The sequence below is a fragment of the Orycteropus afer genome, unplaced genomic scaffold (assembly GCF_000298275.1).
Source record: "Orycteropus afer afer isolate SDZICR_OR568_19922 unplaced genomic scaffold, OryAfe1.0 scaffold00091, whole genome shotgun sequence".
Classification (NCBI taxonomy): domain Eukaryota; kingdom Metazoa; phylum Chordata; class Mammalia; order Tubulidentata; family Orycteropodidae; genus Orycteropus; species Orycteropus afer.
This window is the reverse complement of record NW_006921678.1, coordinates 229,397-240,404: the sequence shown is the minus strand read 5'-3', so window position 1 is coordinate 240,404 and position 11,008 is coordinate 229,397.

The following is an 11,008-nucleotide window of genomic DNA, read 5'->3' as shown; positions in this document are numbered from 1 at the left end:
AAAAAAAAAAAAAAAAGGACCAATCAAAAGAAAAACCTTGAGAAGAGGAAATTTCTCCTGTGGAGGCCAGGCTAACAGAACAAATTGAAAATTTTCAGAATATTGTTCTAAAAATGTCTAAAACCAAAAAGCACACAAAAAACAAACTAGTGGAGACCAGGATTCAAATGTAGGAGAAAATGAAAGACTCAACAAGGAAACTGAAAACATCAAAAACAAAACAAAAGAAGGAGAACCACTAGGACTGAAGAGTAAAGCAACTGAATTAGAAAAAGCAAAAGAAACACTCAATAGTAGAGTTGACCTGACTTAAAATAGGATAAGTGAACTAGAAGACAAAATAACTGAATTTATCAAGTCTCAAGAGGAACAAGAGATGAGAGCAAAGAAAACAATCCAAAATGAAAATATGGAATTCAATTAAGAAATCCAACATTAGACATATTAAAATCCCAGAGTACTATGACAACAATAAAACCAAACAAAGAAACAAACTCATCGGCATCAAGTTGATTCTGACTCATAGAAACCCCCTTTGAGTTTCCAATGCATTAAACCTTTACAGAAGTAGATTGTCCAGTCTTCCTTCTGCAGAGTGGCTGGCCAGTTTGATCTGTGAACCTTCTTGTTAGCAGTCAAATGCCTTAGGCATTATGTCACCAGAGCTCCTTATGACAACAATAAAGGAATACAAACAATTTTCCAGGAGATAATCAGAGAATTTCCCTGACAGTAACAGGAAACCAAACCTAAATATATAGGAAAGTGCACAAAGCCCAATAGAAGAAACACACAAAAAAATAAACTACACGCCATATTTCAATAAAATACTTGAAAACCAAATTCAAGGAGAGAATTCTGAAAGCAGTAAGTGAAAAATGCATTACAATATAACAGACTTTCATGAGAATCAATGCTGATTTCTCCCCAGAAATTTTAGAGGCCACTAAATTATGGAGCAACATATATAAAATACTGAATGAAAACAATTGCCAACCACAAATTCTAGACCCAGTAAAGTTGTCACTGAAAAATCTAGAGGGAAATCATGATTTTCCTAAACAAAGTTTTGTGAATTTTGCACTACCACATGAGGTTTGCAAGTATCACTTAAGGGAGTACTCCAAATAAAAAAAAGCAAGGGCATTAAATAAATACTTGTATCTATTGCATGGAAAACAAAAAAAGATTAAAAAAGAAATATCATAAAACAAAACAAAACAAAAATTCCCACAGGCAATAATGAATAATGAAAGCCTACAAACAATACAACATCAAGTTTGTAAGACATGAGTATGAGTAAACATATCAAGTACAAGTTGTACATTGATGTTAATGGAGACACATCAACACAAATGGGGGAGGGAGCAGCATATCAGGAATAGATTTATTATGTTAAGGTTGAGTTAACTGTTCTTCATTTGTTAAATGTTGTTGCAATTTTAAGTTGTGTAATGTAATATAGGTGGTAATCAATTAGAAATCACCAAGAGAAAGCATTCAGAAGGAAAGAAGGAAGAAAGCAAAAAGTTCATATAAGAAATTAGCCAAATACAAACAAAACAGAAAAGACCAGAATTAAGAAGAAGATAAGAAACACTCAAAACAATAGTAAATAACATTAAATTTAAATGGCATAAACACACCATGCAAAAAGAAGAGAGTAGCAGAATGGATAAAAAAATAATAATTGTAATATGATCCATCTTTTTACTGTCTACAAGAAACACACCTTAGAGATAAAGACACAAAGAGGCTGAAAGTGAAAAGTTGGAGAAAAATATTCCATGCAACCAGTAAACCAAAAAAAAGAGCAGGAGTGGAAATACTGATATCAAATAAAATAGATTTTAAATCAAGATCTATTACAAAAGAAAAAGAAGGACATCATATAATAATAAGGAGTCAATCCAGCCATAAAACATCAAATTATAAATATATATGCACCTAACAACAATACTCCAAAACACATGACACAAATACTGACTAATATGAAAGGAGAAATAAACAAATCCACTGTAATGGTAGGGAATGTCAACACACCACTTTCAATTATAATAAGAACATATGAAAAGAGATGACTAAGGACATTGAGAATATAAATAAACTCAGAAGACAATTGGATCTAACAGACATATATAGAATATTCCACTCAGTATCAGAAAAACACACATTCTTCTTCAGTGTTTATGGATCATTTTCCAGAAGACCATATGCTAGAACATAAAATAAATCTCAACAAATTTTAAAAGAATGAAGTCATGGAAAGCATTTTTTGTGACCATGTGTTAGACTGGGTTCTCTAGAAAAACAAAACCAGTAAAGCTTATAGAGAGAGAGAGAGAAAAGAAAAATTCTCTTAGGAAAATGGCTTACACACTTACAGAACCTGGCAAGCCCAAAGTTCTTGGACAGAACGTCAAGCTGGAGGCTTTTCTTGACTCTTGCAGCTGCAGGGGCTGAGGAGCTCAAGGTTGACTGGCAGTTTACTGGCTGTTGACGTCAATGAATGATGAATCCAAGATCTCCAGGCCAAATGGTGGATTGTTCACTCATGGACAGTTGTAGGCAGCACAACAGAATCCCGATCCACAGAAGAATGTCTCTCTTCCCAGGATGTCCTTGGATATACTGGAAGCAGGCCACACCCCTAGAAAAACTCCCTTTCAACAGATGGGCTGCTCAAAACATAATCATCTGATCCCATCATGGGAATAACCATATCACAACAGCTTAAACCACACAGAATTGTGGTCCAGCCAAATTGGCACACAGCTCCAACTATCACAGACCATAACTATATGAAGCTAGAAATCAACAACAGACAAAATAAAGAAAATAAATAAATACATGGAAAGTAATACACTATTAAGAATTTACTGAGTCATGGAATAAATCAAAACTGAAATTTAAAATTCCTAGAATCAAATGAATATGAAAATCAAATATATTACAACCGTTGAGACTCAGTAAAAGCAGTACTCGGAGGGGAAATACATAAGAATAAATACCTACATTAAAAGTGAAGAAAGAGATACAAACTGTTTACAAAAAATTATTAGGCAGTTTTCCCCTGTCAAATGTGACAATTCTTAAAATGACAGATTACAAATTAGGTAAAGGAGATGCAGACATGCGTTCCAAAAGAAGGGGAGATTACATCCATCTGATTCATGTGTGTGCTAGGCAGTACTATGATGGACATAATCATCAATTTATTTATGAAGCATGACTTATATTGAACAAGACAAAATGGTTCAAGCATTTGAAGATGCTTTTGATGTACTGAGGCAATATTCAATTGACAGTCTTCAGTTCTCTGACAAGGGTGCACATCATCATCTCTCTTATTCAACATTATACTGCAACTCTTCATCAGAGCAATAAGACAAGAGAAATAAAACAGATCCAAATTAGAAAGAAGTGAAATTATCACTATTTACATTTCACATTATCCTATACATAGAATACCCCAAATATTTCACAAGAAAGCTTCTGTAACTAATAGAAGAATTTAGCAATGTTGCAGGGTACAAGATTAACACACACACAAAAAATATGGATCAAAGACATAAATGTTAAACCTAACACCTAAAAATTTCTGGGAGGAAATAATGAGACCTAATCATTTGTAAAAATAGGAGACCAAACATAATAACAAATGCATGAATAAAACAACATGAGCTAGATAAATAGGACCTCATAAAAATTAAAAATATATGTACATCAAAAAACTTTGTTGTTGTTGTTGTTGTTATGTGCCGTGGAGTCGGACCCGACTCATAGCGACCCCTCCTTGGGTTGCCGAGGCAGTATCACTACGGAAGTAGTTTGCCAAAAAACTTTATGAAACTGTAAATAGACAACCTATTTAAAGTGTAAACATAGTGGAACAGTATTCAAAAATGACTTATCTCTTAAGGCTTTCATCTCTAAAATCTATAAAAACTACAACCCCCCCCAAAAAAAAGAGAGAGAGAGAGAGAGACATCCAACCCAATAAAAAGATGGAGAAAGAACATGAACAGAACCTTCAACCAACAAACATATGAAAAGATGTTCAATATCATTAGTATTTTTAGAGATGTTAATTAAAACTACAATACAATGCCATCTTCATCCAGCTAAAATGATAATGATTTAAAAAAAAAAAAAAAAAGGATAACAAATGTTGATTAAGATGAAGGGAGATTGAAACCCTTATTTATTGCTGGTAAGTAGGTAAGACTGTAAAATGGTACAACCACTACAGATAGTGGTATGGTACTTTCTCAGAACACTAGAAATAGAAATACCCAGGAATCTAGTAATACCATTCCTATATTCCCCACCAAAAATAAACTAAACCCATTACCACTGAGTATATTCCTACTCATAGCAATCATAGTTACTCTTGCAAAATTCCATTTTGTGATCTCCAGTGTCATTTCTATCACCAAGGTCCTGTTTTCCAACTACCGATTCTTCTTTGTTTCCAACTTTCACATTACAATCACCACTAATTATCAACACATCTTGATTACCTTTGTGGTCAATTTTAGCCTACCAAAGTTGGTAAGAATCTTCAATTTCTTCATCCTTGGCTTTAGTGGTTGGTGTATAAATTTGGAAAGTAGTCGTTTTAACTGGTCTTCCACATACATGTTTGGATATAGTCCTGATACCAACTGACTTGCACTTCAGGATAGACCTTGAAATATTATTTTTGATTATGAATGCAACATCATTCCTCTTCAAATGGATATTCTTGGCATAGTAGACCATATGATTGATTCAAAATGACAAATACCAGTCCATTACAGCTCATTGCAGCTTGGGATATTGGCCTTTATGTGTTCCATTTCATTTTTTACAACTTCTAATTTCCTAGATTAGGAAAATGTTGTACATTGCATGTTCTGATTATTAATGGATGTTTACAGTTGTTTCTTCTCATTTTGAGTGGACAGGTTTCAGTGAAGTTTCCAGATTAAGAGACTAAGATGAAGAATGTGGCCCTCTACTTCTTAAAAAATTCATCAGTGAAAACCTTATGAATAGCAGCAGAACATTGTCTGATATTGTGCTGGAAGAAGAGTTTCTCAGGTTGGAAGTCACTCAAAATATGTCCTGGGAAAAGCTACCTTCTCAAAATAGAGTTGACCATAAGGAAGTGGATGGAGAAAAGCTTTGGGAAACTTCATTTGCTAATGTACATGACTCAAAATGAGCAGCCAAACATATAACAACAAATAGTGCATGATAGCTCTTTTAAAAGACAAGAAGACATATATGAGAAAAACCAATGCTCATCAGTGTTTACCATGGAAAGAAGGAGGGAAAGAGAAAGTATGCTTTAAATTATAGAAATTTGTAACTTTGGTAATGAGAAATTGACACTAAAAATGAATGTAGCAAGCACAGTACAACCAAAGTAAAAATGAGTGTTTGAGCATATATATATATACACATTTATATATGAATGTGCCTATTCCCACCTATGTACATATATATATGGGAATAGGCACATTCATATATAAATAGATACAGGTGTGTACATAGGTGAGAACAGATAGAAGTGTCTATAAAAAATCAAACCCAACCCACTGTTGTGGAATAGATCCGGCTCATAGCCACCCCTCCTTGGGTTTCTGAGGCAGTATCACTACAGAAATAGATTACCCAACCTTTCTTCTGAGGAGTGGCTGATGGTTTTGAACCGCCAGCCTTCTGGTTAACAGTCACATGCCTTAGGCACTATGCCACCAATGCTCCCTAGAAGTATCTATTCCAAAACCAAACCAAATCCACTGCTGTAGAATCATATCCGACTCATAGTAACCCCTCCTTGGGTTTCTGAGGCAATATTACCATGGATGTAGATTGTCCAACCTTCTTTCCAAGGTGTGTCTGGTGAGTTTGAACCACCAGCCTTCAGGTTAGCAGTCAAATGTCTTAGGCACTACACCACTAGAGCTCCTGGGTAAATACAAATACATGGGTACATGCACAAATATTTATTGAAGACAAATATGGACACTCTGCAGACATAAAAAAACACATTCCAAGATTAATTTTCTGGTTTTAAAAGCTCAGGAGCACAGTCTCAAGGAACAACTCAGTCAATTGGCATGACATAGTTCACAGAAATCATGATCTGCAAACTAGTGAAATGAGTAGCATCTAATGTTTTAAAAGTTTTTGAGCATCCATCTAGGATATAACTACTGGTCTCTATTGCCAGGAAGAGAAGAGTAAGAAGATAAACAAAAACTTTGAGAAGAAGCAAGTTTACATGAACCAAGATCTCATCTTCCCTGAGACCAGAAGAACTAGATGGTGCCCAGCTACTACCACTAACCATTCTTACTGGAATCACAATAGATAACTCTGGGCAGAATGAGAGATAACTATGAAGGAGAGTTTCAATTCTTATTTAAAAAGAAAAATCCAGACAAACTGTAAAGTAGATAACAGAAAATTCCCTGAGACTCTCAATCATCCTTACACACTCTTGAAAGTTAGAATCAAGCCTATCCTGTGAGAGAACCATTTGGTGCAATAGAAAATCACCACACAAAGAAAAGATTACCTTAAAAATATCTTTATGAGACCAATAGGTCATCAATTGCTGAAAAGCAAAGATGAGAAGATAAGGGGGCAGGGAAACTAGAGTACTGGAAATGAAATAAAATGAACAGGGAGAGAAAGTTGACACACAGTAATAAATGTAACTAATGTCATGAAATAACTTGTGCAGAAATTGTCAAATGGAAGCTCAAGTTACTGTGTAAACTTTCACCAAAAACACAATAAGATATTATTATTAAAAAAAAAAAACAAAAAAAAAACTCTTCTTGCATCCAATAAATAAATAAACAAATAGATTGCAGTGAAAATGAAAATGTTTTACAATAAATTTCAATTGCAAATTTGAATCAATTTTTAGAACTAAGAGTGAAATTACCATGTGAATACGAACAAAGAAAACAATTCTATGCAATCCACAATTACTAAAAAGTATATTTTCTTTGCCTTTTGGTAATAACTTGAGATTAAGTAACTAATCTTCTCATCATTTAATGACCATCTTGGGCATTTAAGGAGAGAGCTCTTCTCCTGTCAGCCCTGTGAAATGAAGCCTGTTTTTTTTCTGACATGTCATGTAAGTCCTGGACAAGAATAGGGAAGATGATCTTCTTGAAGTCCCACTACGTACACAAAACATACCTCCATCTCCTTTGGAGCTCATGTCATCAGTGGCATCTCCCTCTGTAACCCCTAAGGCTGTCATCTACAAACTACCTATTTCTTCCCAGTAACTGAAGACCTGCTCAGCTCCATACTTATGCTATCAATCTTAGTGACTTCCAATAAGCATGTGAATGATCCACTTCAAAGCCCTCATCTTTCATTATTTCTTGACTTCCTCACCTCTAGCAAAATTTACTTATACCCCTTTCTCCTATGTCTATAGAAATACTCTGGATCTTGCACCACCAATAACTTATTTTCCCAGAAATCGAAATTTCAAGAATCTCACATTCTGACTACTCTGATTCATCTTTTCAGCTTAATTTTTCTCTGGCACCCGCTTAATATTGTTTTAATGTATTTAGATTCTCAATCCACAGAGGTTTAGACTTTATATCAGCACTGATCTGTTTTCAATCTCTTTTTAAAACTCACTACTATCATGAGTTTTTAAACACTCAGAATTTCCTCTGTCATACTTGCCTGGAAAAACCCCAATTTGGGTTGAGTATATACAATCTCTATATCTAAAATGAGTATAATTATACTCTACTGGAAATACCCATATAAGCACACTGACAGTTCTCTTTTTTAAATTTATGACCCCAAAGCTCAAAAGACAAACAGTTCTGCCAAAAATAATGGTGCAGGCCCTAAGTAAGTTTGCCGCACCAGGCTTCGACATAAATTTTTCAGAAATGTGGTATAAATATTCAGACATATTCCAAATTTCTGCTTATTCCACCATCTTAATTTAACATGTTCATGTAATGACATTTATTGTATTTGTTATTTTCTGTCATTTATTCCCAGACATTTTACTACTTTCTGGCCTTTGCACTTACTGTTCTTTTATCTTATTGCTCTTTCCCAGTTCTTTGTGTGACTTGCTCCCTCCTATCCTGCAAGTCTCAATTCAAGTGTCATTCCCTCAGAGGGCTCTTCCCTGTCCATCCTTTCTAAAGAATTATGACTATCTGTTACAGTACTCTATTGATTTATTGCCAACACTAATCAAAATATGTAACTACCACCAATTACCCCTTTATTTTCCTTTTCTACTTCTAGAAATTAAATTCCCATAAAGAAGAAAATGCATCTGTTTTGCTCTCTGCTTTATTTTCTGTGCCAGGATTAAATACCTAGGTAAATTAGCTGGTACTTATAAGTGTCTATTTTTACTTGTCGTTCCATTTTTTTAATCAGAGAATGGACGTTATGAGGCTAGTTTTGATGCTTCCTAAGGGAGCTTTGGTAGCGTAGTGCCTAAGGCACTTGACTGCTAACCAGAAGGGTGGTGGTTCAAACCCACCAGCCACTCCTCGGAAGGAAGGTTGGGCAATCTACTTCCGTAGTGATACTGCCTCGGAAACCCAAGGAGGGGTCGCTACGAGTCGGGTCTGACTCGACGGCACATAACAACAACAACAACATAGGTGATTGCATCCTCAAAGAGATCTCAGCATCCAAGGATAACAATCAGCAGACCTCTAAACACCTTTGCTCACCTTAGCAGACATATGATGAATCTCTATACTACTTGGTACAAGCATTCACTCTTTACTCTTTCTAGGTTAGTCTGGACAGGAATTCTATGCAATAAAAATCTTACAGTAATCCATTCACTACTGAGAACTCCTCGTAAATTTAGTGTTCTGTCCAAAAGATTATAAGTGAATAAATCTACTCTACTTTCTTCTTTACAGCCCCATTTAAGACATGCAGCCAAAAGATAAAGTTGCACATTTAGGTTGCACTTTTGTTGTTGTTATTTAGCATTGAGTTGACTCCAAATATTGGTGACCCCATATGTATCAGTATAGAACTGTAATCCACATGGTTATCAGGGCTGTGACCTTTCAGAAACAGATGACTAAGCATGTCTTCTGAGCCACCACTGAGTGGGAAACTTTTGGCAAGTAGTTGAAGTGCTTAATCACTCGCACCATCCAGGGACTCCTAGAGTTATTATTATTATTATTATTATTATTTATGTCTTCATATGCTTTTGAATTTGCCCAGTAGAATTTCAAAATGAATTTGTCTGATTTTCCAATGATAGGATCACAATTACAACTAATATGAGTTGTCAAATTTGCATATGCTGTGGCATTTGTATAATGTGTTTAGCCACAATATCTGCCTATGTCAACCTTAAGTATTGACATAAAGTTTTCTGGTGGAATGTAGGGAAATATGATTATGGTAGTTCAGAGAATGGATCAATTATTTATATTATGTTGGGCAGGCACAGGTCAGATGTGAATTAGACTCATTATTTTCCCTTTATTCCCACAGGCTCCTTCCAATAAGTATTTATTGATTCATTCTCCCAGAGCAACTTTTTCTTGCTGGCAGATTAAGCATCCCTGGACTTGGCACTAATATTTTTAATTCACAAAAGCTTTATTTAGTTATTTTATCAGGTTTTCACTTTATGAAAGCCAAGATTACTAAAAGTTAGATATATCAAACAAGTAAATAATGAAGTGCATATTCCCTTATAAAATTATTCACTTTAAAAGTTACAATCCCAATACATGAACAGGGTAAGTTGTTAAAATAAACAAGTTTTTTTAAAAAAAAAAAAAATATATAGTGAAAGTGAGATAACATACCTGCTACTCAACTCTACTCAAATGTTTCAATTGACAAAAGTGAGTCCATTATTACAAATCTTATGATATTAAAAAATAATAATAAAAAGGTTTGAAGTATGGTGACTATTTTTTTTTTTTATTTCAAACTTTTTTGTAGGAAAACAAGTTTATTCAGTGGTAGCATAGTGCCTAAGGCACTTGTCTGCTAACCAGAAGGCTGGCAGTTCAAACCCAACAACCACTCCTTGGAAGGAAGACTGGGCAATCTACTTCCATAGTGATACTGCCTCGGAAACCCAAGGAGGGGTTGCTATGAGTAGGGGCCGACTCAATGGCATATAACAACAACAACAACAACATATACATCATCAGTCTGCCAGTTAATGGTAACTTCAATATTATAAAAAATATCTTCATATAGTAGACATTAATAGACCATTTAAAAATATCATCTACTGTAGAGAATTCAAAATATATAGAGCTGTTCCATGTTATAATATGTTTGTTGAAGCAATATTTTTTCCAGAGATACTCATTGTACTCTATTAAAACTACAAAATGCAAAAGCAATGACACAGCTAGCTGTACATACCTAGAAAAAGATGAACCTACACAAATTGTTTTTAGTCCTGAAAAATTTGTACTGTTATTTCTTCTATTAGTTTTCTAATGATGAGTTGAGAATAATATAAAAGGAAAGTGGGCTACTCTAAAGAACAAATCAAGTAGATGATTGAGTTCAATGAAATGAGAAAAAGAAAATAAGAAAGGGAGAAATAGGGTAAATCAAAAATAAGAAAAACAAATTTAGACAGTTTACACAGATTTAAGAAGCCAGATCCCCAAACAATAAACTCTTTCGAGGAAATGACATAGGAAACTGTCTAGTGAGTGACCAATATTTAATAGGAGAGCAGTTTGGGGCAATAATCAACTTGGTGGCTATTCTCTTCCTATCAAACAGACTGTTCTTCCTATTGCCATCGATTGGAGAAACACAGCAATAAAGAGAACACAGAAAAGATGATATAGCCAGGTAATAAGGAAGAACATCTGGGACTTCCCAAAACATGTGTTTAGGGTAGGTGTATCTGTATATTTTTAGCATTTCGAGAGTCTGTGCAACAAGAAATTAAACAGCAAGAGATGGGACTATAGAACTATAGGCAATAAGA